Source organism: Dasypus novemcinctus, chromosome 12 (genome assembly GCF_030445035.2).
Source record: "Dasypus novemcinctus isolate mDasNov1 chromosome 12, mDasNov1.1.hap2, whole genome shotgun sequence".
NCBI lineage: Eukaryota > Metazoa > Chordata > Mammalia > Cingulata > Dasypodidae > Dasypus > Dasypus novemcinctus.
The window spans coordinates 46,111,771-46,139,675 of record NC_080684.1 but is presented as its reverse complement, the minus strand read 5'-3'; the positions used below and the strand labels follow the sequence as shown (position 1 = coordinate 46,139,675).

Genomic DNA, 27,905 nt, shown 5'->3' with positions numbered 1-27,905 from the left:
AACTGTACACAACTACCAGAGGGTAATTAATTTGCCAAAAAAAATCCTCCTGCCAAGGTACAAGTGGCCAGACTTCCTCTTCCCCCCATTCCCACTCCATCCCTGCTTCCCCACACCCCGAAGGTGAAAACATTTATAAAATCTTACCACTGAAGAATTCACTAATGATTTTTTGTCTGAAGAGCCCAAGTAGTCCATAACCTCATGAAGCAACTAATGTGATTACGAGGCAAACATGTTTTGTGACACTGACAAAGTCAAGTATGCCAGGCACCTGACTTTACTGCATTTAATTTTCTCAACAACTAACCAAGGAGGTATTATTATTTCCCAGCTTCCAGGTGAAGTGATCAAATTCTAAGAAGTAAATTAACCTGCCAAAAGAATCTTAACTGGTGCAGTCAGATCCCAAAGCCCACCAACCCCACCAACTCCAAACATTTACTGAGACTTCCAGACGGGTCTTCTCAGTTAATCCTTACCACAATGAACTAACAACATCCCCGTTTTACAGGTAAGGACAACTGAGACTTGCAGAGGTCAAGTGGCTTGTCTAAGGACAACCCAACTAGTTAAGAGACCAAACTCAAATATTAATCCAGCTGCTCTATATTGTTCTTTCCAGTAAATCCTTCTGTCTCCAGGATTCTGGTGTGGGTGTTTGATAAGGAGAGGCTGTATAATCAGATTCAAACCTGAGAAGCAACTCAGAAAGGAAGGTGAAGGGTCCTAAAACGCTCCAAGAATGGGAAGCGGACATGGCTCAACTGATACAGCGTCCATCTGCCATATGGAGGGTCCAAGGGTTCTATCCCCAAGGCCTCCTGACCCCGTGTGGTAAGCTGGCCCATGTGCAGTGCTGCCGCGTGCAAGGAATGCCGTGCCATGCAGGGGCGCCCCCACGTAGGGGTGCCCCATGCGCAAGGAGTGCACCCTGTAAGGAGAGCTGCCCCACGTGAAAAAAGCACAGCCTGCCCAGGAGTGGCACTGCAAAAACGGAGAGTTGACTTAGCAAGATAACGCAACAACAACAAAAAGAGACGCAGTTTCCCAGTGCCGCCAGATAATGCAAGTGGACACAAAAGAACACACAGCGAATGGACAGAGAGAGCAGACAACAGGAAGGGGGGGGGAGAAATAAATAAAATAAATCTTTAAAAAAAAAAAAAAGAGCAATTAAAACCTGAGCAAAACAAAACCCTTTGAAAAGGTGCCTCTTCCAGCCAGACACATCATGCCATCCTTACAGCTGAAAGACTAACCAAGCAGGCACTTGTTCCCCATCCACTCCCCATGGCCTAGTGTGAGAAGTACACATGGAATGAATACTAGAAAACTTGCATGAATACTATATCAAGTATGAAATGGTTCTTGATCCATTCAAGCCTCCCGTTCTTTGATTTTGGGGCCTGAGAAAGGTGTGCTGACTCTAAATTATCTCAGGAACCTTTCAATTTCAAACACTATCCTGGTAAGGTCTGACAGATCAGCGTATTAAGTAATAATGGAGAAATATCAGCACAAAATAGATTCAGGGGCAGACCTCGATGTCCCCTGGGAACATTCTCCCTGCCTGTATAATCCCCCTGCCTGTATAAAATGTTGCAGGTTAGAAGGAAAAAGTCTGTGGATTAAAATAACCTGTCAGAAGCCTCAAGGATTATTTCCAAAGAAATTTAAAACAAATATTGCATCTCTCTGCTTGCCCTGTTCTTTCCAATCTATAATTAAATGGCTACAGGACAGAGCTGAAGAAAATGAGGTGATCTTTGTTTCTACATTAATTTTTAAATATTAACTGTCCAAAGACTCTTTAATGCATACTCTGAAGTGCATATGATAAGAGACTTACAATTTCATCAACGTGGAACATAAGGTTGGCAGGGCAAAAGCAATACCATCCCAGCAAGACAGAGCTCTAGTTCGGAGTCTGTCACCAACCGTCCCATGCACCCCCGGGGACTTACTAACCTTTCTGAGCCTGTTCCTTCATTTCCTATTAAATGATGGGACTAGGGCGGACCACCTCTAAGGTGCTTCCTGGTCTAATAAATACAATCTGGGTGCAAAGATCATATGCTGCTTTCACTGGTGTGACCAATAGGACAAGATGGTTCTATTGGAGAAATCAAGGAAACCAAAGACCATTAATAATACATGAAATGGCTGTTGCACATACACAGTAACATATGCACATTCTAAGGATGTTACTGAGGCAGGCTGAGGCAGGGACCTGAGGGGGGAAAAGGTAGTGGAGGAAAGTACCAGAGCAATAAAGGACAAAACTCCTGTCCCAGGAAAGTTCAGCCAACAAGGGAGGAATGAATCGCCCAGGGCCAAATACCTGAAGACAAGAGATAAAGAGAAGCCCATTCTTACCCCTTCCCTTGACCCCACTCAGGCCTGCAGTCACTCAGACCCAATGAGAATGCTGCAGCTCACCAGTCTTCCTTTACAAGTGTGTGTGTGTGTGTGGGGGGGGGGGCACGCTAAATAAGGCCTCAGCCCCAGCCCACTGTACCATAAACCCTTTATTTGGCTGCTTAAAATACGGCGCATCCTTAAATGAACTGGAAACCCATCATGGGCAACAGCATGATTTAAACGAGAGTTCTAAGAATGAAAGAAGAAAAAGCAGTGAAGGGAATGAGTAAGATCAAAGAGCAGAGCTAAGTGAAGTTGGTCAATTCTTAATGGCAGGTTTCGCTACTGCTATCAGACTTACCCTTTCTTAAGCCCCCTCACGTGACCAGGCCAGGGGCAGCTGTCCCAGACCACTGGGCGGGAATCAGAGAAACAAACCAGTCTAGGAAAAGAAACTATTCCCGAATCATCCACATATGAACAACTGAGACATGCTATGTACCAATTATCCTTCCTTCTCAGAGAATAAAAACCAAGTAAACTGCAGTGAGCAATAACTGAAAAAGGTTGGACTCAAGGATCCTCACAATTCTTTACAGGCTAAACATCTTATTATCACAAGATCAAATGGGAAGTCAATTCCAGGGAAGGGCTAAAACCTAACAGGCCGTGAAACCCTGTATTTTATAAGTCAACTAAGGCAGCAGACCTACACCAAGACCACAGGCCATGCCCGTTCAAGAGCTCCTGCTGCGAGCTGGCACTTGCCTAAGTGTGGGGACCTCAGACTGGACAAGGCACACCCCACCGCTTCGCCCTGGGGCTTACTGTCTAGCCTAGGCTGAGCAAGAGTGAGGGCTGACAGAATGAAAACAAGGACGGTTTCTCTGAGTGGCCGGGTCTGGCAACTGTGAGCGAAGGCAAGGACCAACAAGCTCAGGCTTTGGCACCGAGGGCGGTGGTTTTATTTTATATCAAAATTAGAGATCGACCTTTAATTTGGAAAACCTCCAATTTGGTTACCTCCCCCGCCTTCCTCTCATGTAGAGAAGGCTCCTTCCTCCCTTCCTCCAAATATACTGAATATAGAAGGGACCCGAATGGGAAGGACAGCCTTTGGGAACACAGCTATATTTGCAGGAAGGAGGGAGAGGGGAGAAGGGAGCACAGAAGGGACAAGGAGGTACAACAGGTGCAAAGGGCCAAAGCAAGGAGAAGGTGAAAGAAAACTGTGTGGGGCGTGGAACAGATAAAACGCTCAGCATAAACATTTATCTTCCATGTGAGGGCGAGGAGAGGAAATGGCATGGGGCGCAGCAGCCTGTGAATAATACATTGGTTATTGTTCTTGGCAGCCTGCAAGGGTGTGACACTATGACCGAGTGTCTGCTAAGTAACAAGCCATGGTTTCAGAAGGACTTTTACTGTATATTGCCCAAACCCTCAAAGTTCCTCAGAGGGAGAGTTCCTCCAGGCAAAATTATAAACCCGAGCCTCTTCTCTCATATTTTTATCCAGCAAGCTCTCGAGGGCCGCTCTCGGGTTAAACTTCCGTTCCTGGGTAGGGTCACACCACTGGTTTTTCACCAGAGAACGCTTTCATAAGGGACGCACCCTGCAGGCAGAGGAGTCCTCACTTCACGTGGCCCTGGCTGCGCTCAAAACACGAGAACAACCCTATGTTTAATGACTCACAAGTCAGACTCCTAAAATATACCAACCTGGGTAAAGGAGCTGAGAATTTTAGTTAATATTTTGCAACTTTTCTGTAATCCTGAAATTATAACAAAATAAAAAAATTAAAAATAAAACAAAAACCAAGCAATTGACACGAGGGTGACTATTAAAAGAGCAAGGAGGAACAGCTGGGGCTGAAGCAGTTGAGTGCCTGCCTCCCACATGGGAGGTCCCAGAGTGGGTTCCTGGTGCCTTCTAAAGAAAAAACAAAACAGACAACTAGCAAAAAAAAAAACCCACAAAAATACAACAAAAAAACAATCCACAAGCAGAAAAAGAGTGCAAATAATGAGCAAGAATAACAAGCAAACAGAGACAGATGAGGAAGCCACGGGGGGAGGGGGGAGGCAAGGAGAAGGATATGCCCAACTGCTTCATCTATTTCAGCCTAGTGGTGGAGTGTGGACTATCATTTAGACATACTGAATACCGACTCTCACCTCTTTGCCACTTTCTAGCTGTGTGACGGAAAGTAAATCATGTAATCTCTCTGGGCTTTTCTCACATCTACTTTTTAGGACTGTTATGAAAATAATACAACCCATTATTCAACACCTATTTTTGACTGCCTACATACTGGTGTCAGGCACTTACAAGGCGGGTAAGCTGTTGTCCCTGCTTTTCTGCCTTTTCTTGGCTATCAGTTCAGTAAAGATGTCTTTACTCTCCACCCATCTTTTAAAAGAAATTTTGTTTGCACTACACACCCTTGTATAAAAAAAGGCAATAAACCCTTTCCCACCCCAGAAGGCAAATAGCACAGATGCTCTGATTTGAATAGGAGAGCATATATATGCTCAGTGCCTTATGTCAGGTCATGACAGACACAGTAAATGGTGCCATCACCCCTCTTTCTTGGGGTCCCACAGCTGTCATGCAGAGCTGGCCAGGTTTGGGGTACAGCCTGTGTCACTAGGGAAGGGTAAAAATGTGCCTGGCCAACAGGTGCTTTCTCCAAGTGAAGCTAGATTCCACACTTGTGTGAACTCCGACCTTTTTCACCTCATTTCCAGTTTTACAAACAGGCAATTGCCTATCCAGGTCCTAAAAGACTAGAGTACCTGGTGCAATGCCCAGAGAACAGTTTCCAGCCTTGTACTGTGTACAGAATAAAGCACCATACCCTTTCACAACTAAGACCACACATTTCTTGGAGCAGTGGGCCCCTGTTGCAGATGGAATTCAGGGATAGCTTGAGCTCAATCAGGTCTAGGTATTCAATCCTTTCCTTCTGTTTCCAGACTGTTTTCAATAAGGACAGCAAATAAAGTACTGTGGACCTGACTGAAAGAGAAAAACATTCTCTGAGAGCTCTTTTCACCACAATCAGGGAGGGGCCCTGAAGCAAACCAAAGCAGGTTCGCACTTAACAGTAATAAGTATGCAAGTGAATTCTAGAAGCTAGAAAGCAAGCAGTTTGAGACTCAAAAGAAGTTTTTAACAAGTCAGGTTAAATGCTCCTGAACTAGATGAGGAAGCCATGGGGGACTTAGCAGGAAAAAATCTGCTGAGATTTATTTTAGGGATGAAATGAAAACCCAGTGACTAAAACAGACTTTAAAAGGATGGTCACCTAAATCTGCACAGCCCTAAGGAGGTCTGTGTTCTAGATTGGGCATATCTTGCTCTAACCTACTAAATGCATGTGTGTGAGAAGAGTGGCTGGGGACAGTTGAGTATTTACATTCAGTGTCTGACATTCTTTACTTTCAATACCACAACCTTTATTACAGTAGGTAGAGGTACTGAGGGGGCCCACAAAGTTTTCCCAAATAAGGACAGAGCCCAGCACTGTCCAATAGTATTTTCTGCAATGATGGAAGTGTTCTGGATCTGCGCTGTCCAATGCAATAGCCACCAGCCACGTCTGACTACTGAGCATGTGAAATGAGGAACTGAACTTCACATAATATTTAATTTTCAGTAACAACTATAAATAGCCACATGGGACTCACGGCTACTGTATTGGATAACACAAATCTAGACCGTAGAGTACACAGGTGTAAATGAAGAATGAGGAAGGAAAAAATCCACAAGCAAACAATTTCAAATATTACAGTAAAAAGACAACTCTTCTGAAGGAAAGACTCAGTTGTTTCTGGGGTGCTCAGTGCTTACAAGTGCAATGAGCTGCTTGTGGACATGTCCTCCCGGCACCAGTGTGGACAAGCTGCCAAGGGGTCACGTCTGGAGACGCCATGCTTGCCTTGGTGTGAGGCCCTGGCATGTGGATTCATCCCAGACACTCTAGGGATGGGACTCCTGCAAATGAGAGGGTTTTCTTATATGGCAGGACAAAGAGATGCGTTTTTATTTCCATTCATGTCCAAACTTGGTTTGCAGGTGTCTCTTCTAATGCAGCCATGTGAAAAGTTCACTCTGTTGATGCTTCTAATAGCAAAGGAGAGGGAAGAATCTCACAGTCCTTTCAATCAGAGGCATCACTGTTACCTCGGGGTAGGAAAGGTATGTAGAACAATGGGGTACAGCTGGAAGGGGATGGCAAAGGCAGAGCACACACAGCACTGCAGAAGAGCAGGGAGCCGTGTTTCCCAGAGAGTGCTCCATGGAAGCTCATCCTGCAAGATGTTCTGTGGACCATGGTCCTTGTCCCCGCCACCCCCCACCTCCTTTTAGGACTCCCAATGCTCCTTAGAATACTAACAGCTCTGACGAGTCCCCCAGTTAAGAAATCTACATGGGCACACTGCAAGGAAACCTTAAGCGACTGTAATAAAGTGATGTGACATTCATTATATGCAAATAGGCACATTATAAAAGATTAGCTATTTCTCTTCCCTTATTATTTACTTGGTGAGTGGATTCTGTATCATTAGGGTGCATTCGCATACTCAAAAGCCACATCTGTTGAACTTGACGATTGTAGAGAACCTCTCTATCCCCAAGGCTACTTGTTAAACAACAAAGACAACAGCAGAAGGGCGTCTAGGTGGGTATTTTAGGAGACTCCTAAAAAAAAAATGGACTTCAAAAATAGAACTAGGCAGGGACCTTATAAGGTAGAAGTACTGCCCTGGCCTTCTCTTAAATGCAGTTGTAAAAAATAAAAAGAGGGGTGGGGGAGAGATCAAAATGTACCATCTTTTGCATTTATACTCTCCCAACCTTACCTCCCACCACTGTCCCACCCTTCCGGGCAGCTCATGTTTTGACTCTCCCCGAGAACACCCCACCCCACACCCCTAGTGCTCACCTTGTCACCTGCAATCAGAGCACCTACCCCCTCTACGGATCTAGTTGATCCTCTGTATTCAAAACCCACCCCACCCAGGAAGCCTTCCTAACCACATTGGCCCTCACCTCCCTGTCCTCAGAACCTATCACCCCCATCAATTCAGACTTCGCATCCACACTGCCTTCTATGGTTTCTTGTTTCCTGTGTTTAATCTTGCCTCTCACCCAACAGTGTTTTTAACTCTCACAGGATGCTATGCTGGATGGCACTGGCACGGTGCCGGGCACAGTGGAGGGCTCCATTCCTTTCCATTGATTGTGAGGCTGGCCAAAGGGCCCACTGCTAGACTTTGTGCATCTTATCAATCTGCATGCCGGTTTTTGCTCACTTCTCAAAACTGAATGTATTTGCTGGGGCACAAACAAAAGGCCTTTCTAATACCAGATACAAAGTTTTACACGCTTCTGTTATCCATCTGTATCATCAAAGAACAAGAGCCCTTCAAAGCATGCCCCTGAAATGCCCTCACACACCCGGGGCAGTGAAAGCAGGCACGGGCCCAGCATGCTAATAAGATTAATCGCAGTTGTGATACACATTCAAAGAGCTTCCACTGGGCCTTCTATGACCTCACTTTCTAAACCCCCTGGTTACCAGTCCACCATACCCTATATGGTTGTACTATTCAAACCGAGTCGCGTGCCAATAGTCAAACAGCCACTCATTTGTTTGGAGCCAGAAAACAAACTTGGAGGTGGCCCAGTCTCCCCAGTGCCCAGCTTGAAGTCCTAACTTCAAGGCATACCAGATTACACTCAGACTCAGAAATCAGTTTGACATGTTTTCAAAGGGGGTCAATTAAGATGCTATTCATTTCTGAAAGGTGATGTTTCACGACTTGTTTAACTTTCTTTAAATTCTAGGTGAGCTATGTAACTAAGAAAAGAGAGATTATTAGCAGCCTTGGTACTATGCACATCCAAATCCAGCTAATCAGCTTTGTTCATTGGGAAAAAAATATTGCCGCACCCTTCTGTTGGGAGTCTCCATCCAAACGAAAGAAGCAGTTGATTCTTAGGTTTCCAAAGGAAGGTGCTTTTCAAGGACTTGGTTCTCCTGATTATCAAACGAGGGTGTTGGACTATGGTTTCTTTCAGCAGAAAGTTTTCTAATATTCTATACCATCTCCAACACTACTCTAATTAAGTACCTTAGAAAGCCCTCTGGGTGTTAGGAAAATTAACATAAAACTGGAAAAATCAGTATAAGAGACCACTGATGGGAGTAAGACAGACAAGTGGCGACAACACCCACCCAAAGTCTGCATTACGGTACCTCACTGCTCAAGGCTCTACAGGTTACCCAGCTGCTCTATGTTTCCTTGTGCTAACAGCAACTACAGTTGTGGCTCTGGAGCCACAGTCCACTAATTTGCATTAGCCCAGGACAATGGAGCCTCTTGCTAAGGTCAGAATTTGGAGGCTGGGTCTTGCAGCCACCGTATCCTTTATGGAACCTCTGAACCTTAGCAATAAGGTGAGATTTTAGAGAAGAAACGAACAAGCTCATCTGGAGATGAGCCAGGCAGGAAGCACAAAGGAAAGCTGCAGTATCCAAGGAGGCAGGCGGAGCCTGACTGGGAGACTCAGCAGACTCTGGAGCGCTTCAGCTCCAACACAGGAATCTGAAAACCAAGGGCAGAGGCTTGCAAAAAGAGGTGCCACTTTACCAAGTGAAACCTAATTTCAACAAAGAGTTATCAAGAAAACGAGAAACTTCTATAGATTAGCACTCTGAAAAAGAATTATCCGAAACCAGTTTACCCAAAGATACTTGGTGTCTTCCTTCTTTGCCAATTGTCATATGGAGTCCAAATTGCTACCACATAATATTAAAGGAGGCTTAAAACCAACTCAAGTTCTATGTTTCATACCACTGTTGAAGATCTGAGGTACAGATTTAAAATGTAGAAGACAATGAGAACTTCGATATCCTGGCAGTCACGTTTCATTCCTTGAAGGCCTGGATTCTTAAAACTTCAATTCTTACTCATTGCAGCCTTATTAGTGCAGACATGTCTGCATAGCTCCGTATCATGCCACCTGATATAGAGAGGATAGAGCACAAGGAGTAGGGAAAGAATCAGCCGTCCCTCCAAGCCAGAGGTCAGGGCGGTTAACCTTCTTTTAAAACACAGGCAAATGTAAACAGTCCAAGGGAGCTAAACGGGTCAAACTCTTCTTGTTCCCATTAACTCAACCCAATCCCTCTTCCTGAAGTCTCCTTCTTTCCACCCCACACTCCACTGAAGGTAGCTCTTTTGTTAAGTCTGTTCATAGCCTTTGAAAGCTTTAGCTGAAGTACCAAGTGTACAAAGCACTCCCTCTTCTGCCACCAGCAATATGTGATGAAGAACAACGAAAGACACACCTCCACTGCCCTCCATTCTCTGGACATTGGTACATGTACAAAATAGGCACAGATGTGCAACCTCCAATACCTTTCTTCTTCCTACCAAGGTGGTAAAATACTCTGGAATAATTAAAAGATAAATTAGAGCAATTCAAATAAAAATCTGATGGATTAGTGCCTTGAAGGGCCAGCCTCACATAAATAATTTCTAAAGATACTCTGTACAGACAACCTTCCCTGTCCTCCTGTGTCCTTACAGACTTGGGTGAGAAACACATAGGTCACCATGAAAACGTCAGGAACACAAGGTTGGTCACAGTCAGAAGGCTTGGGGTGAATCAGGTTAACCTCAAAGAAGAAGGAAAAAAAAAAAAGAAGAGGAAAGACCAAGGGAGCAGATTTGCTGCAGAACTGCCAAGGGCGGGGGCCGCTGGCCCCCTCCTCCACCCACTGAACCCGAATCCCTGCCCAGGACTTGGAGAGTACAGGCACTGCCTGAGCCAAACAGTTGAGCTTTCTCTATACTTAGAAGGGGAAAATATGTCTTTTCTTAACTACATCTCCCTCTATTCCACCTCCCTTTCCTTTTGGGTCCCTCTTTCCAAGCCGCACTGGGCAGGATTAACCAACCCATCTCCTGGGCGGTGGCAGAAGAGGAGGCGGCCTGCGGCTCCCTGAGCTTACCCTGAAGCCAGACCCCACACCAGGCCTTTCCCGACCATACTTTGAATTCTTGTAATATCCCTGTAATTAGGTACTACTCATGCCTCATTTGCAAATAAAAAATGGAAGCTTGGGAAGTTTAATTTACCTGAGGACACACAGTTGTTTAGTGAAGGGGCTGAGTGAGGTTCCCTTCAGGTCTGTCTCATTTGAAGTCAAGAAATCCAAGAAGTGGAAGAAAGGAGGAGAGAACCACAGACGCTGAAAGCATGCTGAGAACCTCCCATACGCCCACTGCTGGTTTCTAGAGGACTAACCATTTTGATGCGCAGTATTCAACCTGAACTTTAGAGGGTGGGGTACTACCCAAGTGGCACCTTACTAGGGAAAGAGGGAAGACAGCTGGGGCCTCACCCGGAAACCCCCGAGGGACAGCCACTGCTGAAAGACAGCGCCGTCTCTGGCCACAAGGTTACATTCAGAAAGCCCCCGGAGCCAAGGGGAAGCCCCAGATAACTCCAAACAGGCCTCCCCATTGGTCCTGGAGAACTCCGAACAAAAGGTCCCCTCATTGGTCCTGAGAGCTAGCAGGCGGGGAATCGTTAGGCAACCCACCAATCAGAACAGCAAGCAGCTGGGGCCCCTGCCCAACATCAGGGAAGGGGAGGAGGAAAGGTTTTTAAAAGGCCCAACTCTGACCTTGAATTAAAGGTTCAATACGGATCAGCAGAATATCCCTGTCTACATATAATAACATGACTTCAAAATGCTGTTTGACCTAATGGAAGGGGGAAATGGAAAGGAGAAATGAGATTATAAGGCTATATAAGTCTCTAAAAACGAGTCTGGAGGTTGTCAGAAGGAATGCCCTTATGCACAACTGAGCAGAGTCTAAGAGACAGATAAAGTAGATACAACCCCAGGTATTGGTTCTTTTGAGGGATAAAGAGACCCACGGGTTCTATGGTCATGGCAGATGGGGTTCACTGCCATGGCAGATGGCCCTTCTCTGGAGCTGGTGTTTCTGCGTGATGGAATTGGACTCAGAGGGGATCTCTTCTCACAAGACTTGCATGCTACTTTATTGGAATTGTAGTTGGTGCTGGGGTTTAAGATATATTTAGGGGATTTGAATCTCTGGACTGATATATGACACCCAGGCCCACAGCATCAACAGACTTCAGCTCCTACACTTTGATTCATTGGACTTACCCCACTCAGCTAACATGGAGTTGAAGAAGGTCAACCACCAAACCATGGAGCCTAGAGTGTCTATAACTGAAAGCAGGAGGAGTGCATCCAGTATCCATGTGGAATCTAAGCCCCCACTTGACATAGATGTGCAATGGACACAACCAATCCAGTGTCCACAGAGAAAATGTGGAATGGGTGTGGGAAGGGTAGCCAGGGTGGCTGCTGGGTTTGGGGAATGGGAGGAAGAGATGAGATGTGGAGGCGTTTTCAGGACGTGGAGTTGTCCTGGGTGGTGCTTCACAGACAATTACGGGACATTGTAGATCCCCCCAGGGCCCACTGGATGGAATGTGGGAGAGTGTGGGCTATGATGTGGACCATTGACTATGGGGTGAAGTGATGCTCAGAGATGTACTTACCAGGTGCAATGGATGTGTCACGATGATGGGAGAGAGTGTTGCTGTGGGGGGAGTGGGGGGGTGGGGGCGGTGGGGTTGAATGGGACCTCATATTTTTTGAATGTAATTTTTAAAAATAAATAAATAAATAAAATAAAATAATAAAATAAAAGGCCCAACTCAAGGGCCCGCGCTCATGTCTCACCCTGTGGCACGCGCCCACCGTGTCTGTGGTTGTGGACTCTCTCTCTTCCTGTTGCTTAAAAAACTCTTTACTCCCTTGCCTACCCTAGGGCTTGTTCTTAGATGTCTTTATATGACACAACCAAGAACCCAGAACCCAGAGCGTTACACTACTTTATAGAAGTCTGGTCAGGATGACAGAATAAGTTTAAAAATTAGAAGTACCAGAATTAATGGTAAGAGTCTGATGATGTTATCTAATAATCTATAACAAGTGTTCCACAAAAATGTAATGTGTTGATGTAGGGGTGTTGTATGGGAATTCTGCACATTTGCAGGATTGTTTTTAAGTTCACAGCTTCTCTAACAAAAATATATATATATATATATATTTTTTTTTTTTTAATTTAGGAAACTCTATATCCAGCATTGAGAAAATGGCTAAATAAACACCTTCATATTAACCATTCCGACATGAGAGTGGTTAATATGAAGCCTGAAGAAGAGCTTTCAAAACCATTAAGAAATATCATGATATATATGAAAATTAAGTGAAAAAAAATCCTAATAGAAACCGTACATCCAATATGATAAATTATGTAAAAGAAAAAGAAATGTCTAAAGACTGGAGGAAATACACCAAAATGTTAACAGTAGTTATGCCTGAGCAGTGAGATTTGGAATAGTTTTCCCCCCTTTTCCTCGTTCTTTCCAAAAATTTCAAAAATTTTACCAAAGTTTTGAAACCTTCTCCAGAGTCTATAAGACTTTGTTAAGCAGAAAATAAATAAAGGCTTTTATATTAAGGGGGAAAAAATTGTTAAGCCTTGGAAACAAAAATAAACAGCAATTCAGCACTTTGCCTTCGTAACCATACACCACTTTGACCAGACATTCCTTGAGTAAAGATAGGGTGCTGTGATTAGGAAAATAAAAAAGGCTTTTCCAGCTACTAAAAAAGAAAGCTCCTATTGCCAAGGATTGCCAAAAGGAAACACAATCTGCTGACCAATTTATAAATAAAAGCTACCCTAAAAAGTAGATGCCAATATTTGGGGGTAGGGGCAGTTAAATTACAGTTGTTTGAACTTTCTTTGTTGTGCAGGAGTGTGTGTTCTTTTATAACCTGAGAATCCGTGTCCCGTTGTCCTGTGTCCGTCCGTCCCCCCCCCCAACCCGCACTTCCTCAGGAAGTGCACAGGAAGTCGAAGGCCTGGTGGAAGTGCCTTCGCAGCTCCACCTTTCCTCAAAGCTGGGGTCATCAGCTTGACCAGCGCCACCACCCTCAGGGTGAGGTCAAGGTGTGAGGTCAGGCTGGCGGGCGGGGGCGGGGGCGGACTTTCAGGTATGCATTCCTGATTGGAAACCAGCTAAATGTTTCCAAACGGGCTGCCATTTGAAGTGGAGAAAGGAAAAAATAAACTGAATTTAATTCAATGAACTATTCAGTTTTAGGGTTCTGAAAACACCATGTGGACAGACCAGGCACAACTTCACAGTTGCACATGATTCAAAACCAAGATCTGCACAGGAAGCAAGGAGCAGACTGAGAAAAAGAGATGGGTCAACACAAAGAATTAAACACAGGATATGCGCCTGCTTAGAGCTCCATTCTCATCCCCACGTGTGGCATTGCCTGAAACAACAGTGTCCCTGAGGACTGGGGGACTGTTTTATCCTGCACACCTGAGGAAACACTAAGACAAGGACAGCATCACATTTTACACATTCTGAGGCCAGATCGCTTATACAAAGACTAATCTCCTTCACGTCTCCACCTAAGCCTCCAATTTCCCTACCAGGAACTTTCTAATGAAGAGTGAAGAGTCCTCTATCATGCATAACAAAACTAAACTTTTACAACTGGTGCTTAAAGAATGTCTTGGAAAAGAAAAAATAAGAATTGAGAGGTATTTGTGCCCCAAGGTTAAACAGGCCACACTGCTCAACTCATGACTGTAAAATCAACTCCAGGTGTTACTAAAGTTTTTCTGGGGTGCAGGTAAAATTTAAAATGCTTTCCGTTTAGGACTTTATTTATGGTGGGAACAACTCCTTTTCTTCCCAAAAGATTAAAGTCAACTTTTAAGTCCCATTCTGCTTAAAACCCCACACACCCCCACCCCCATTACCAAGTTTTCTGGGGCTCCAAGCCAGGGTGAGTGAAAGGGTTGGCCATAGTAATGTAACAGGTGAGGAAAGTGCACGTGGCTGCCTGACAAGCTGCACTACCGATTGTGAAGAACTGCAGTGCCAAGCACTGGGCCAGGTGCTTTTTAAGTGCTACATCTTCGCAGCTCTCCTAGGAACTCCTCAGGTAGCTATACATTTTATCCCCATTGTACAGATGCATAAATCAAGGCTGAGAAGGTCACAGAGGTAGGATGTGAAGAGGCAGCCTGGCCCACTCCAACCCTCACACCATGCACTTCTAGATCCAAGGGAGACGTCTGTTGCCTACTAGCTGTGTGGCCTCTGGTTATGATATATAACCTTTTCAGGTGCCATTTTCTGGCCTCTTAATGGGAAAGAAGGCTTCCTCTCTCCACCCCTTCACTCCCTCCCCAACAGCCCCCCAGAACTGTCAAAGAGGATCAGTGAGTCTGGAGGGAGAAAGTGGACCAGCAGGCAGCATGCAGAGCCAGCCCCTGCCTCTGCCCACAGGGGCCAACATTCACTCTGGCCTTGTGGGGGGCTGTGGCAGTTTGATATCATGGATGAATTCCAGAAAAGAAATACTATGTCTCTAAATTGGTCTGTTCCCATGGGAGTGATTAAATTCAGAGGTTTCACTTTTACTTGATTAAATTAAGATTAGGACTGTGATTTGACCACATCAGTAGGACATTGAATCCTGCCCCCCTGGTGGATGGGGACTCACAGGGAAAACAACTCTGCAGAGGCCAAGGTTTTGACGCTGGCGCCCTGGGGAGGGAACCGAGCCATTCGCCTAATAGTTTATAGCTGGCCTTGTGGGGCGAGCAGAGCAGCTGAACCCGGAAAGAGACTGGCCCGGGAAGAGAGACTGGCCTTATGCCAGCCTACAGCTGAGATCAGAAGAAGCTGGGACCAGGGAGCCTCAGGACAAAGAGGAAGGCTGAACCCTCGCAGGGACGTCAGCCATGTCACTCCAACACGTGGCAATCGGCTCTGGTGAGGGAAGAAACGTACACTTTATGACCTTGTGAATGTAAGCTTCTATCCCAAATAAATACCCCTACAAAAGCCAACGGATTTCTCGTACTTTGCATCAGCACCCCTTTGACTGACTGATAGAGGGTCCTGTCCCCTGCAAAGCACTGGAGGTCGGCCACAGGGTGGCTACTTGCCCACATGGATAAGCCAAATCCTCCAAATCAGCTTAATCTCTTAATACCCCTTAATAAAGGGGTATTTTGGTCTCGATCTGCCTTATTCCTGTGTTCTCAAATGATTCAAAATGTAGGCAGGACAGCAGGGTGAAATCTGGTCCACCTAAATATCCAACACCTGTAAAATGAGAAAATTCCTAAGACATATTCTAGAAGTCTAAAATAGAAGATGACCCCTTTTCTCAAGATATTTGTAAGAGAAAAAAACATGCATACCTAACAACTAAAAAACACTTCTAGAAATTATTAGCAAATGTAAACTGTTAAGGAGGTATACCTACATTCACAAAATAAACATATTCCCCAATTACAGTGGGTAAACCATATTTTTGAAAACACACCTTAGAAATGCCCAATGCCCTCTAGGGCTAAAGTCAGGGGGCAGGTAGGCTTGCCTTCTCCTCCCCCTCCCCCTCGCTCCCTCCTGACCTGAGCAGTTGGTGAGCCTAGTTCTGGCCGAGGCCCCTTATCTGGCTCAGTACTGGGCTTCCACCACACCCTGTCCCTGTCAACACTTCAAAATCCTAAGCCACTCCTGACTTCCACCGGTTTCTCTCCCGGTTTCCTTGCTTTTCTGTCTGCACTTTCTTTTAGTTTTCATGTGAAAAGGCGCCCCTGCTGATACTGAGTCAGGTTTGTATAGTGAAAGAGGGAAGGCAGCTCAGGCCAGGAAGAGAATATAGCTGTGAGACCCCCACCTGGAAATCTCCTGAGGGGTGGCTGCCGGAAAGATCCCACGAGACCCTGGCTACGAGACCCCATCTGGAACTCTTCCTGAGGTCAAGGAGAAGCTCTGATAACCCCAAACAGGCCTCTCACTGGGCGACTGAGCTACAGGCAGGGATCTAGGGCAACCAGCCAGAGCAGCAAACAGCAGGGACCCCCCCCAACATTAGGAAAGGGGAGGAGGAAAGGTCTTAAGAAGGCCTACCCGGGGCCCCACGCGTGTATCTCCCCTGCAGACCCTCTCAATCTATGTCTCAGAATGGGTACGGTTTTGTTTTTAATAAACTCTTTACTACCTTGCCTACCCTACGGGGTGTCCTTAAACTCTTTTATGCATAAGCCAAGAACCTGGAAGCCCAGAACCCAGAGCCTTCTGTTAACACCTCCAGCAAATAATACTTTCCTTTCCTTCTGCTTAATAAAGAAACCAATTTTAGTAAACAATGAATGTTTGTTAAGCACCTGAATATGTAGCAAATAGCTGTATGAGGCACTGGGATAGCACAGTGAGCAGGACACAGGGCAGGGGTGGGGACACGAAGTGGGGCCAAGGAGGACGAAGTGACAGGTGATACTAGAAGGGTGCCCAGGCAGGAAATACCTTGTGAAGCGCCCATGACTTCCTGACTCCCTGGAGGAGGTAACGACTGACTACGCTGCAGGTATTTGTAAACACATCCGTAAAAGTTAGTCATTCCTCCTTCTCTTCCCCATCAAACATGTTATCCAGAGCTTATAGCACCAAAGCGAGTAGCTAAAGGATCTAATGGAAGGCTTTAGAGAACCGGAGTACACTGCTCAAATCTGCTAATTTTAGTCAAAGAAAAATTACTTCAGCATGCTGCTAAAGGGTATTTTTAGAGTCTGTTTTATTGAAGAATGAAAGGAAGAAGAAAACTATAGCAAGTAAAAATGGTCTTCCTTTTCTACCCCATTCTTTTCATCCTCAAACTGAATTTAAAAATCAGCATTGCATAACTAATTCTGTTTTCTATGCTTAAACACTGTTAAAAATGTGCTTAGTACTTGGGGAAGAAAGTTGACTATAGCTGTTACTCCTCACTGCATTATTTTTTTTTAAGATTTATTTATTTATTTATTTCTCTTCCCTTCCCTTCCCCCTCCCCCCCAGCCCCAGTTGTCTGTTCTGTGTGTCTGTTTGCTGCGTCGTCTTTGTCCGCTTCTGTTGTTGTCAGCGGCACAGGAATCTGTGTTTCTTTTTGTTGCGTCATATTGTGTCAGCCATTCTTAGGTAGGCTGCACTTTCCTTCGCACTGGGCGGCTCTCCTTACGGAGCACACTCCTTGCGCATGGGGCTCCCCTATGCGGGGAAAACCCCTGTGTGGCAGGGCACTCCTTGCGCGCATCAGCACTGCGCATGGCCAGCTCCACACGGGTCAAGGAGGCCCGGGGTTTGAACCGTGGACCTCCCATGTGGTAGGCGGACGCCCTAACCACTGGACCAAGTCTGCTTCCCGTGCATTTTTTTTTTTTTTTTTTTTTAGTAAGGCCAGTAATTAATTAAGGAATGGTAAGAAGAGAAATGAGCGAAAATAACAAATCATGGGTCCCAGGTAGAGAGGAAAGAGGCTGAAAAGTGATAAAGAGGGCTGATTTACAGACAATTCCCCACTATAGATGATAAATGCCCAGGTTTTACTTGCATGTTGTTCCAGGCAGTGGGGGGAGAAGGCAAGAACTGGGAGTAGAAAACAAAATGGGGGAAAAAGGCAAGGGCCCAGGCCCCCACTGCATATCTTGAGAAAACACTCAACAATGTAAAGCCATATGAGCAGGAGGCAATAATAAAGCACAAAACGGTAGATTTCTTTCCCTTTACAGAACCGCCTAAGAATGGGCTTAAACATTCACAACCCGAAAGAAACTCCAAGACTACCCTGGCCTTTAACATTTCTCACAGTAGCCCAACCCGAGACCAAGCCAAATTCCCAGGTTTCCCAAGCACACAGCATCTGGCTTTCACTATGTAACACAGCACCTGCTAATTTTCTTTAAAAATACATCGGTCACACATCAGTCTCGGGGAATCAGGCTGGATCTGCCAGTGCCCCACCACTCCTTTCTCAATCTGTTAGAAAGTCAGCCTCATGTTGCTGAAAATGCCCATTGGGAACCACTCAGGCAGACTGCACACCCCCCCCCCCGCCCCCCCCTGCACCTTGGGATTCCTGCCAGTCAGCCATTCCAAATCAAAAACAACCCACTATCAAAAGGTTTCTGCTCTTACACTAGCTGTGCTAACTCACATTTTTTCATTCATTCAACACAGATCAATGAGCACTGAGCATTGTGCACGATGCTTTAGGAAGAGTCAAAGAAAAACCCTGGTCCTTGAGAAGCTCAGGGTTGCACTGGTTGTTTCTCTGGAATGGCCCCTCCATTCAAATACAGTGCCTGTCACAGTGTCAGGCAGGGAGCAGATGGTCCTTGCCCTCAGGGGATTGAGCTCCACTCCTGTGTAGGGGGTGAGCTTTATTTATTTTTGCAGAACCGTCGCTGTATCAGACATTATATGACACTCTACTCCTAAACACTTGAGCCTGTATCACTTAAAGAAAAGGTCCCTTGCCTACAAAATGAAAAAGGTCTATCAGACCTAAGAAAATCAGTAATCCTCTAACATCAAACGATACCCATCCTATATTCAAAACTCCTTATCAGTCCCAAAAATGTCTTTCTTTTTAAAATCAATTTTATAGACATATATTCATAAAGCACACAGTTCATCCAATGTATACAATCAATGGGATATGATATAATCACACAGTTATACATTCATCATTTCAATCATTATTAGAGGGAAACGGATGTGGCTCAACCAATTGGGCTCCCATCTACCATATAGGAGGTCCAGGGCTGGATGCCCAAGGCCTCCTGATGAGGGCAAGCTGGCCCACGTGGAGAGCTAGTCCACACGGAGTGCCAGCCCACGCTGGAATGCCGCCCCGCGCAGGAGTGCTCCCCCTGTGGGAATGCTCCCCAGTGCAGGAAAACCACCCAACACAGGAGTGCTGGCCATCACAGAGAGCTGGTGCAGCAAGATGATGCAACAAGAGACACAGAGGAGAGAAAATAAGATGTAGCAGCACAAGCAGCTGAGGTGGCACAAGAGAGTAATCACCTCTCTCCCACTCCAGAAGGTCCCAGAATTGGCTCCCGTAGCTGCCTAATGAGATTACAAGCAGACATACAAGAACACGGAGCAAACAGACACAGAAAGCAGACAACGGGGAGAATGGGGGGCGGGTGGATAAATAAAATAAAATTTTTTTAAAAAGTCATTATTAGAGCATTTTCCTTACTCGACTAGTAATATAACAACAACAAAAAAAAAGACAAGCAAGAAGAAAAAAAATCCTCTACCCCTTAAAAATCACCTCTCAATGTCTCTATCCTTCCTGTGCTGTACACAGCTGCTATTCTGTTTCTGTCTCCCTAATATATTTATACCTGCATGGAGTCAACAATATGTAGTACCTTTTGTCTAGTTTCTTTCACTTAGTATATATTTTTTTTTACCCTTAATGGAAGATTATTAATATATTACTATATCCTCCTGTAGATAGTTTGCCCTGGTATTAACATCTTGTATCATTAACATACATTATTTGTTCAGTTTCAAAGAAAAACTCTTAAATACATAATACTACCCAAACTCATATTTCACATAAGGTTTCACTATGCTATACAATTCCATGTTAAGTCTTTCAGTTTTCCTTCTAGTAATAGACATGTCCTCAGACGTTCCCTTTTAACCACTATCATACCCATATAACAGCTCTGTTAGTTACAAACACTATGATGTGCTTTTACCATTTCTATGCATTTCCAAAGATTTAAGAATAACCCTTTTGCCAATTCTGCACATATGAAACCTCAGCTTTCCATTCTCTAACCTCAATTTTATTTTCTGGTGATCTATATTCTGATTATTAACTCCATGAGTTTACACTATGTATTTAGTTCATAATGGTGATATTGGGAAGCAGATGTGGCTCAAGGGATAGGGCTTCTCCCTACCATATGGGAGGACCCAGGTTCGATCCCTGAGGACTCCCGGTGAAAAAGAAGAAACTGCATGCCTGCACGGTGAGCCAGTACCTGTGTAATGAGCCAATGCCCACGTGGTAAGCTAGTGCCTGCGTGGCAAGCTGAGTGCCCATGCAGCGTGAATGCCCACATGGTGAGCCATTGCCCGTGCATGTGAGTCACGCAGCAAGATGATGATGCAACAAAAGAGAAACGAAGGGCAGAGTCAAGGTGAAGCACAGCAGAGACCAGGAACTGAAGTGGTGCAGCTAACAAGGAAACTCTCTGCACATCAGAGGTCACCCAAATCCTGGGGAATCCTAGAGGAGAGAAAATGAGAAGAGAAGACCAAAAAGAGAAACAGATAATAGATACAGAAGATCACACAGCGAATGGATACAGACAGCAAAAATGGGGGGGAGGAGGGAAATTTGTGTGTGAGGAAATTAAATAAATCTTTTTTTTTCTTTCTTTCAAAAAATAGTGATATCATACAATATTTGTCCTTTTGTGTCTGGCTCACTTCATTCAATGTCTTCCAGGTTATCCGTGTTGTCATGTTTACGATTTCATTTCTTATATCTGCATAGTAGCCCTTCATGTGTATATACTATAGTTTGTTTATCCACTCATCAACTGATGGACACCGTGTTCCCATCTTTTGGCAAATCATGAATACCATCACGATGAATATCGATGTGCAGACGTCTGTTTATGTCACTGCTCTCAGTTCTTCTGGGTATGTAACACAGTAGTGGTAATGCAGGGTCACATGGCAAATCAATATTCAACTTCTTTAGGAACTGCCAAACAGTCCTCCACAGTGGCTGTACCATCTGCATTCCCACCAACAATGGGTAAGAATTCCTCTCTCTCCACATCTCTCCACAACAGCTGTAGTTTTCCATCTTTTTAATAGGCAATAATTCTTTTTCAATGGTAGGAAAACCTCATGGCACCATTGCTGGCCCTTCCCCTATCCCTTTTCCTGCTTGGTGCAGAGGCAACCTGTGCTCTCAGTACATGACCCAGGCCCTGATTCCGCCTGGGGTTTTTTTGTTTGTTTTTTTAAAGATTTTATTTATTTATCCCCCCACCACCACTGCTTGCTTGTTGTCTGCTCTCTGTGTCCATTCACTGCATGTTCTTCTGTGTCTGCTTGTCTCCCTTTGTTGTGTCCTCTTGCTCTCCGTGTGTCATCTTGTTGTGCATCAGCTCTCCGTGGGTGCGGGCCGTCAGCTCTCTGTGGTCACGGGCCAGCTTGCCCTCGTAAGGAGGCCCAGGGAAGCAAACCCAGGGCCCCCCGCACGGCAGACGGGAGCCCAACCGATTGAGCCACACCCGCTCCCCTCCACCTGTTTTTTTAATAGTGGTAATTCAAATAGGTGTGAAATTATATCTCATTGTAGCTTTGATTTGCATTTTCCTAATCGCCAGTGTTGAACATTTTTTCATGTTTTTTAGAATTATTTCATTACTCCACAAAGAAAAACTCCACACCCCTTGGCATGCCTTCCCTAGCCCTACATAACCACTAATCAAATTTCATCTTTATAAATTGATTTATATTTACATTTCATATAAACAGAATCATACACTATATTGCACAATATATTTAGTTCATAGTAACATAATCATACAGTATTTGTCCTTTTGTGTCTGGCTTACTTCATTCAACATAATGTCCTCCAGGTTCAAACACATGCTGTCATATGCCTCATGACTTCATTTCTTCTTATAGATGCATAATATTCCACATGTGAATATACCACGGTTTGTTTATCCATTTATCAGCTGATGGACACCTGGGTTGTTTGCAACTTTTGACTACCATGAATAACGCTGCTATGAGCATAGGTATGCAGATATCTATTCGTAATCCTGCTCTCAGTTCTTCTGGGTATATATCCAGTAGTGGCATTGCAGGGACACATGGCAAATCTATATTCAACTTCTTTAGGAACTGCCAAACAGTCCTCCAAGTGGCTGTACCATTCTGCATTCCACCAACAGTGAATAAGTGTTCTTTCTGTCCACATCCCCTCCAACACTTGTATTTCTGATAGGTGTGAAATGATACCGCATTGTAGTTTTTATGTGCATTTCCCTAATTATTGGTGATGGTGAACATTTTTTCATGTTTTTTTCTGCCATTTGTATTTCTTCTTTGGACAAATGTCTATTTAAGTCTGTTGCCCATTTTTTTAATTGTGTAATTTGTCTTTTTATTGTTGAGTTGTAACATATCTTTATATATTATGGATATTAAACCCTTACTGGACATGTGATTTCCAAATTATCTTCTCCCATTGAGTTGGCTGCCTTTTCATCCTTTTGACAAAGTACTATGAAATGCAAAAGTGTTTAATTTTGAGGAGGCCCATTTATCTGTTTTTTCTTTTGTTGCACATGTTTTGAGTATAAGGCTCAAGAAACCACCACCTACCACAGGGTCTTTAAGATGTTTCCCTACATTTTCTTCTAGGAGTTTAATGGTCCTGATTTTTATATTTAGGTCGTTGATCCATTTTGAGTTGATTCTTATATAGGGAGTGAGATAGGGGTCCTCCTTCATTCTTTTGGTTATAGATATCCGGTTCTCCCAGTACCATTTGTTAAAGAGACTGCTCTGTCCCATGATCATGGCCAAAAACCAGTTGGCCGTAAAGATGAGGGTTTATTCTGGGACTCTCAATTCTATTCCACTGATTGATGTGTCTATCTTTATGCCAATAACATGCTGTTTTGACCACTGTAGCTTTGTAATAAATTTCAGGGTCAGGCAGAGAAATTCCTCCCACATCATTCTTATTTTTTAGAATGCTTTTGGCTATTCAGGTGCACTTTCCCTTCCAAATGAATTGGGCGATTGCCTTTTCTATTTCTGTAAAGTAGGCTGTTGGAATTCTCACTGGTATTACATTAAATCTATAAATCAGTTTGAGTAGGATTGACATCTTTACAATATTTAGTCTTCCAATATATGACCACAGAATGTCTTTCCATTTGCTTAGGTCTTTACTGATTTCTTTTAGCAATGTTCTGTAGTTTTCTGCATATAAGTTAAACTGCATATTGGTTAAACTGATTCCTAGATATTTGAGGCTTTTTGTTGCTATTATAAATGCAATGTTTTTTCCCTGATTTTCCCTTCTCAGATTGTTCAATACTATTGTACAGAAAAATTGGTGATGTTTGCATGTTCATCTTATATCCTGCCAGTTTGGTGAACGTACCTATTAGCTCATATAGCTTTGTTATAGGTATTTTAGAATTTTCTAAATATAGGATCATGTCATTTGTGAATAGTCTGAGTTTTACATTATTTTTTCCTATTTGGGTGCCTTTTATATTTTTCTCTTGTCTAACTGCTCTAGCTAGAACTTCTAGCACAATACTGAATAACAGTGCTGGCAGTGGGCATCTTTGTCTTGTTTCTTAGAGAGAAAGCCTTTAACCTTTCCCCATTGAGTACAATATTGACTGTGGGTTTTATCATATTGATGGATTTTCCTTCAATCCTATCTTTCGAAGTGTTTTTATCAAGAAAGGATGCTGGAAATTGTCTAATGCCTTTTCTCCATCAATCAAGATGATAATGTGGGGTTTTTTTCCTTCAATATTTTAGCAGGGTGTAATACATGATTTTCTTGGTTGAACCACACTGGCACACCAGGAATAAATCTCACTTGATAGTGGTGTATAATTATTTTAATATGCTGGTGGATTCCATTTACAAGTGTCTGCTAAGAATACATTAGAGAGACTGATCTGTAATTTTCTTTTCTTGTAGTATCTTTATCTGGCTTTGGTATTAGGGCGACGTTGGCTTCATAAAATGTGTTGGGTAATCTTCCCTCCTCTTCAATTTTTTGGAAGAGTTTAAACAGGATTAGTGTTTGTTCTTCTCGAAATGCTCTGTTGGTAGATTTTTTATGACTGATACAATCTCTTTACTTGTGATTGGTTTGCTGAGTTCCTATATTTCTTATAGAGTCAATATAGGTTGTTTTTGCATTTCTAGGAATTTGTCCATTTCATCTAGGTTTTCTAGTTTGGTGGCATATAGTTTCTCATAATAACTTCTTATGATCCTTATAACTGTGGTGTCAGTTGTAGCTCCCCCTTTTTAATTCTGATTTAATTTATTTGCATCTTCTCTCATTTTTACTTTGTTAGTCTAGCTAAGGATTTCTCAATTTTATTGATATTCTCAAAGAACTAGTTTTTGGTTTTGTTGATTTTCTCTATTTTGTTGTTGTTGTTGTTCTCAATTTCATTTATTTCTGCACTAATCTTATTATTTCTTTTCTTCAACTTGCTTTGGATTGCTGGGTTTTTTTTTTTCTAGGTCCTCTAGACGTTCAATTAGATCTTTGCTTTTAGCTCTTTCTTCTTTGTTAATATAGTCAATAGGGCTATAAATTTCCCCCTCAGCACTGACTTCACTGCATCCCATAAGTTTTGATAAGTTGTGTTCTTTTTCATTCATCTAGAGATGTTTCCTTATTTCTCTTACAGTTTCTTCTTTGACTCACTGGTTGTTTAGGAGTGTGTTGTTTAGCCTCCACACATTTGCAAATTTTCCCCTTTCCTGTCTGTGGTTGATCTCCAGTATCATTCCATTATGATCTGAGTGGTGCTTTGTATAATTTCAGTCTTTTTATATTAATTGGTACCTGTTATGTGACCCAACATGTGGTCTATCCTAAAGAAAAATCCACTTAAGAATGTATATCCTGCTGATTTGGGACACACTGTTCTATATATTATGTCTGTTAGGTCTAGCTTGTTTTATCACATTGTTCAAGTTCTCTGGTACCTTGTTGATCTTCTGTCTAGTTGTTTATCTCATAATGTGAATGGTTTGTTGAAGTCTCCCACTATTATTGTAAAGATGTCTATTTCTCCCTTCAGTTTTGCCAGAGTTTGCCTCATGTATTTTGGGGCACTCTGTGGTTATGTGCATATATATTTATGAATATTACTTCTTCCTAGTTGATTGTACCTTTTATTAATATATAATAGCCTTGTGCATCTCATAACATTTCTGCATTTGAAGTCTGTATTGTCCAATATTACTATAGCTACCCCTGCTCCACTTTGATTACTTTTTGTGTGGAATATCTTTTTCCAAACTTTTGCTTCCAGCCAATTTGTATCCCTGGCTCTAAGGTGAGTCTCTTGTAGACAGCTTATGGCTAGCTCGTTTTCTTACCTATTCTGTCGGCCTGTATCTTTTGATTGGGGGGTTTAATCCATTCGCTTTCAATGATAGTACTGTATATGTATTATTTACTTCCACCAATTTATTCTCTGGCTTTCATTGTCATATCTCATTTACGTCTTTCTTTTTACTTTTTGTTGTCCTTTCTGATAGTCTTCCCTCCAAGCCTCTCTCTCCTGTCTTTTCTTTCGGGGCTATAGGGCTCTCTTTATTGCTTCTTCCAATGACAGATCCTTTTTTACGAATTCTCTTAGTTTCTGTTTATATGTGAAAGTTTAAACTCACCTTCCTATTTGAAGGATAATTTTGCTGGATAAATAATTCTCAGCTGCCAATTTTTCTCTTTCCATACTTTAATTATACCATACCACTGTCTTCTCACCTCCATGGTTTCTGATGAGAAATCTGCATTAAGTCTTCCTTGGCGTCCCTTGTATATATGTGATTTGCTTCTCAGTTGCTGCTTTCAGAATTTCCTCTTTATTTTTGGCATTTGACATTCTGGATAGTATGTGAATGGGAGTAGCTCTATCTGATTTATTCTGATTGGAAGTTCGCTACTCATCTTAGACCTGTTAGTTCATTTCTTTCATAAGAGTTGGGAAACTTTCAGCCATTATTTCCTGAAATATTCCTTATCCCTTCTCTTCTCCTTCTGGAACTCCCATAACACATATGTTATTGCATATTGTTATTCAACTTCCTGAGCCCCTGTTCAATTTTTTCCATTCTTTCCGCTCTCTGTTCTCTCACTTCTATTTCAGGTGTTCTGTCTTCAGCCTCACTTCCTTCTATCATTTCAAGTCTGTTGTTGTATGCCTCTAATTTGTTTTTGATCTCATCTATTGTGTCTTTCATTCCCATAAACTCAGGTATTTTTCTATTAAGGTTTTCAAATTCTTTGTGTTCACCCAGTGTCTTCTTTGATGTCCTTTATCTCTTTAGCCATATTGTCCTTCAACTTACTGATTTAAGAGATCTGTATGAACCTCGCTGATCAGTTGCCTCAAATCCCGCGTGTCTTCTGGGGCTTTGATATCTTCCCTTAATTTAGCCATTTCTTCCATTTTCTAAGTATGACTTGTAATTTTTTTTGATTTCTAGGCATCTGATTATGATGGGGAATTTACTCTGATGCTCACTTTCTCTCTCTGGCTTATGGATTTAGTGACAGGAGGGTGCGAGTTAGTGCTGTTCTTTGACTCTTGGTTCAACCTGTCCTAGTTCTTTAAGACTGTCCCCAGGGAAACGGACTTGGCCCAGTGGTTAGGGTGTCCGTCTACCACATGGGAGGTCTGCGGTTCAAACCCCGGGCCTCCTTGACCCATGTGGAGCTGGCCCATGCGCGGTGCTGATGTGCGCAAGGAGTGACCTGCCACGCAGGGGTGTCCCCCGCGTAGGGGAGCCCCACGCGCAAGGAGTGCACCCCATAAGGAGAGCCGCCCAGCGCAAAAGAAAGTGCAGCCTGCCCAGGAATGGTGTCGCCCACACTTCCCGTGCCACTGATGACAACAGAAGCGGACAAAGAAACAAGACGCAGCAAATAGACACAGAACAGACAACCGGGGGGGGGGAGGGGGAATTAAATAAATATAAATAAATCTTTAAAAAAAAAAAAAAAGACTGTCCCTGTATAGTTGCTCAAATACAGACCATGAACCCAATAATGGTTTGCAGACCTGCTTCCAAGGGCCTTGGGGAGAAACGACATAAAGGCCTAAAAAGCCTCTCATTGTCTTTTTAGTTTCCTTGCATGCACTTCCTTGGTATGCCAGCAGAAGGCACTCTTACGTAGACTGCTCAGGCAAACCCTGTTCTGAATCTGTTTGCTGCAACACCAATTACAACAATGTGACAAAGAATCCTGCCTACAGGCTAAGAGCCTTGCAAATCAAACTTTCTCAGAGGCTGGTCTCTAACCTTTGCCAGCAGCTCCCTCCCTTTTCCTGGGTAAGAAATAATTCCACTCCTGTCTGTGTCTTCAACAACCAGTCCAGGTCCGTAGGGAAGGTGACTGAGAGAGCTGGAGCTCTTTAGTCCCATGCCAGCTCCTGGGGCAAACAATGGTGAGGCCACAGACAGCAGGGAAGAGCTCAGAGGACAGGGCAGACAAAATCTGCGGGCTAAAAGCTGAATCGGCCTTAGGCTGAGACCCTCTGTCTCCCCTTTCTTGGGGAGGTGGATCCCAGAGGCCAGCTCTGTCAGGTGCCACCGGCCAGAGTCGAGAGAGCACAATCCTGTCTGCTCCAAGAGTGAGGGGAGGGGCATCAGCAGCTGCAGGGGCAGTTTTACTCACAAGAGTTTTCCCATTGAGGGTCTTTACCTTTGACTGTCTCTCTTCTCGGTGGTATCCAGCCTTCCCCTGGTGTTTTCTAAGCCCTACA

The 27,905-nt window shown here is 43.7% G+C and overlaps 1 protein-coding gene across 2 annotated transcripts in view; it reads right to left on the bottom strand.

The window, feature by feature from the left end:
• Positions 1 to 27,905, bottom strand: part of RASSF3 (Ras association domain family member 3) — a 98,815-nt gene that overhangs the window by 30,994 nt on the left and 39,916 nt on the right. The window lies entirely within an intron of this gene.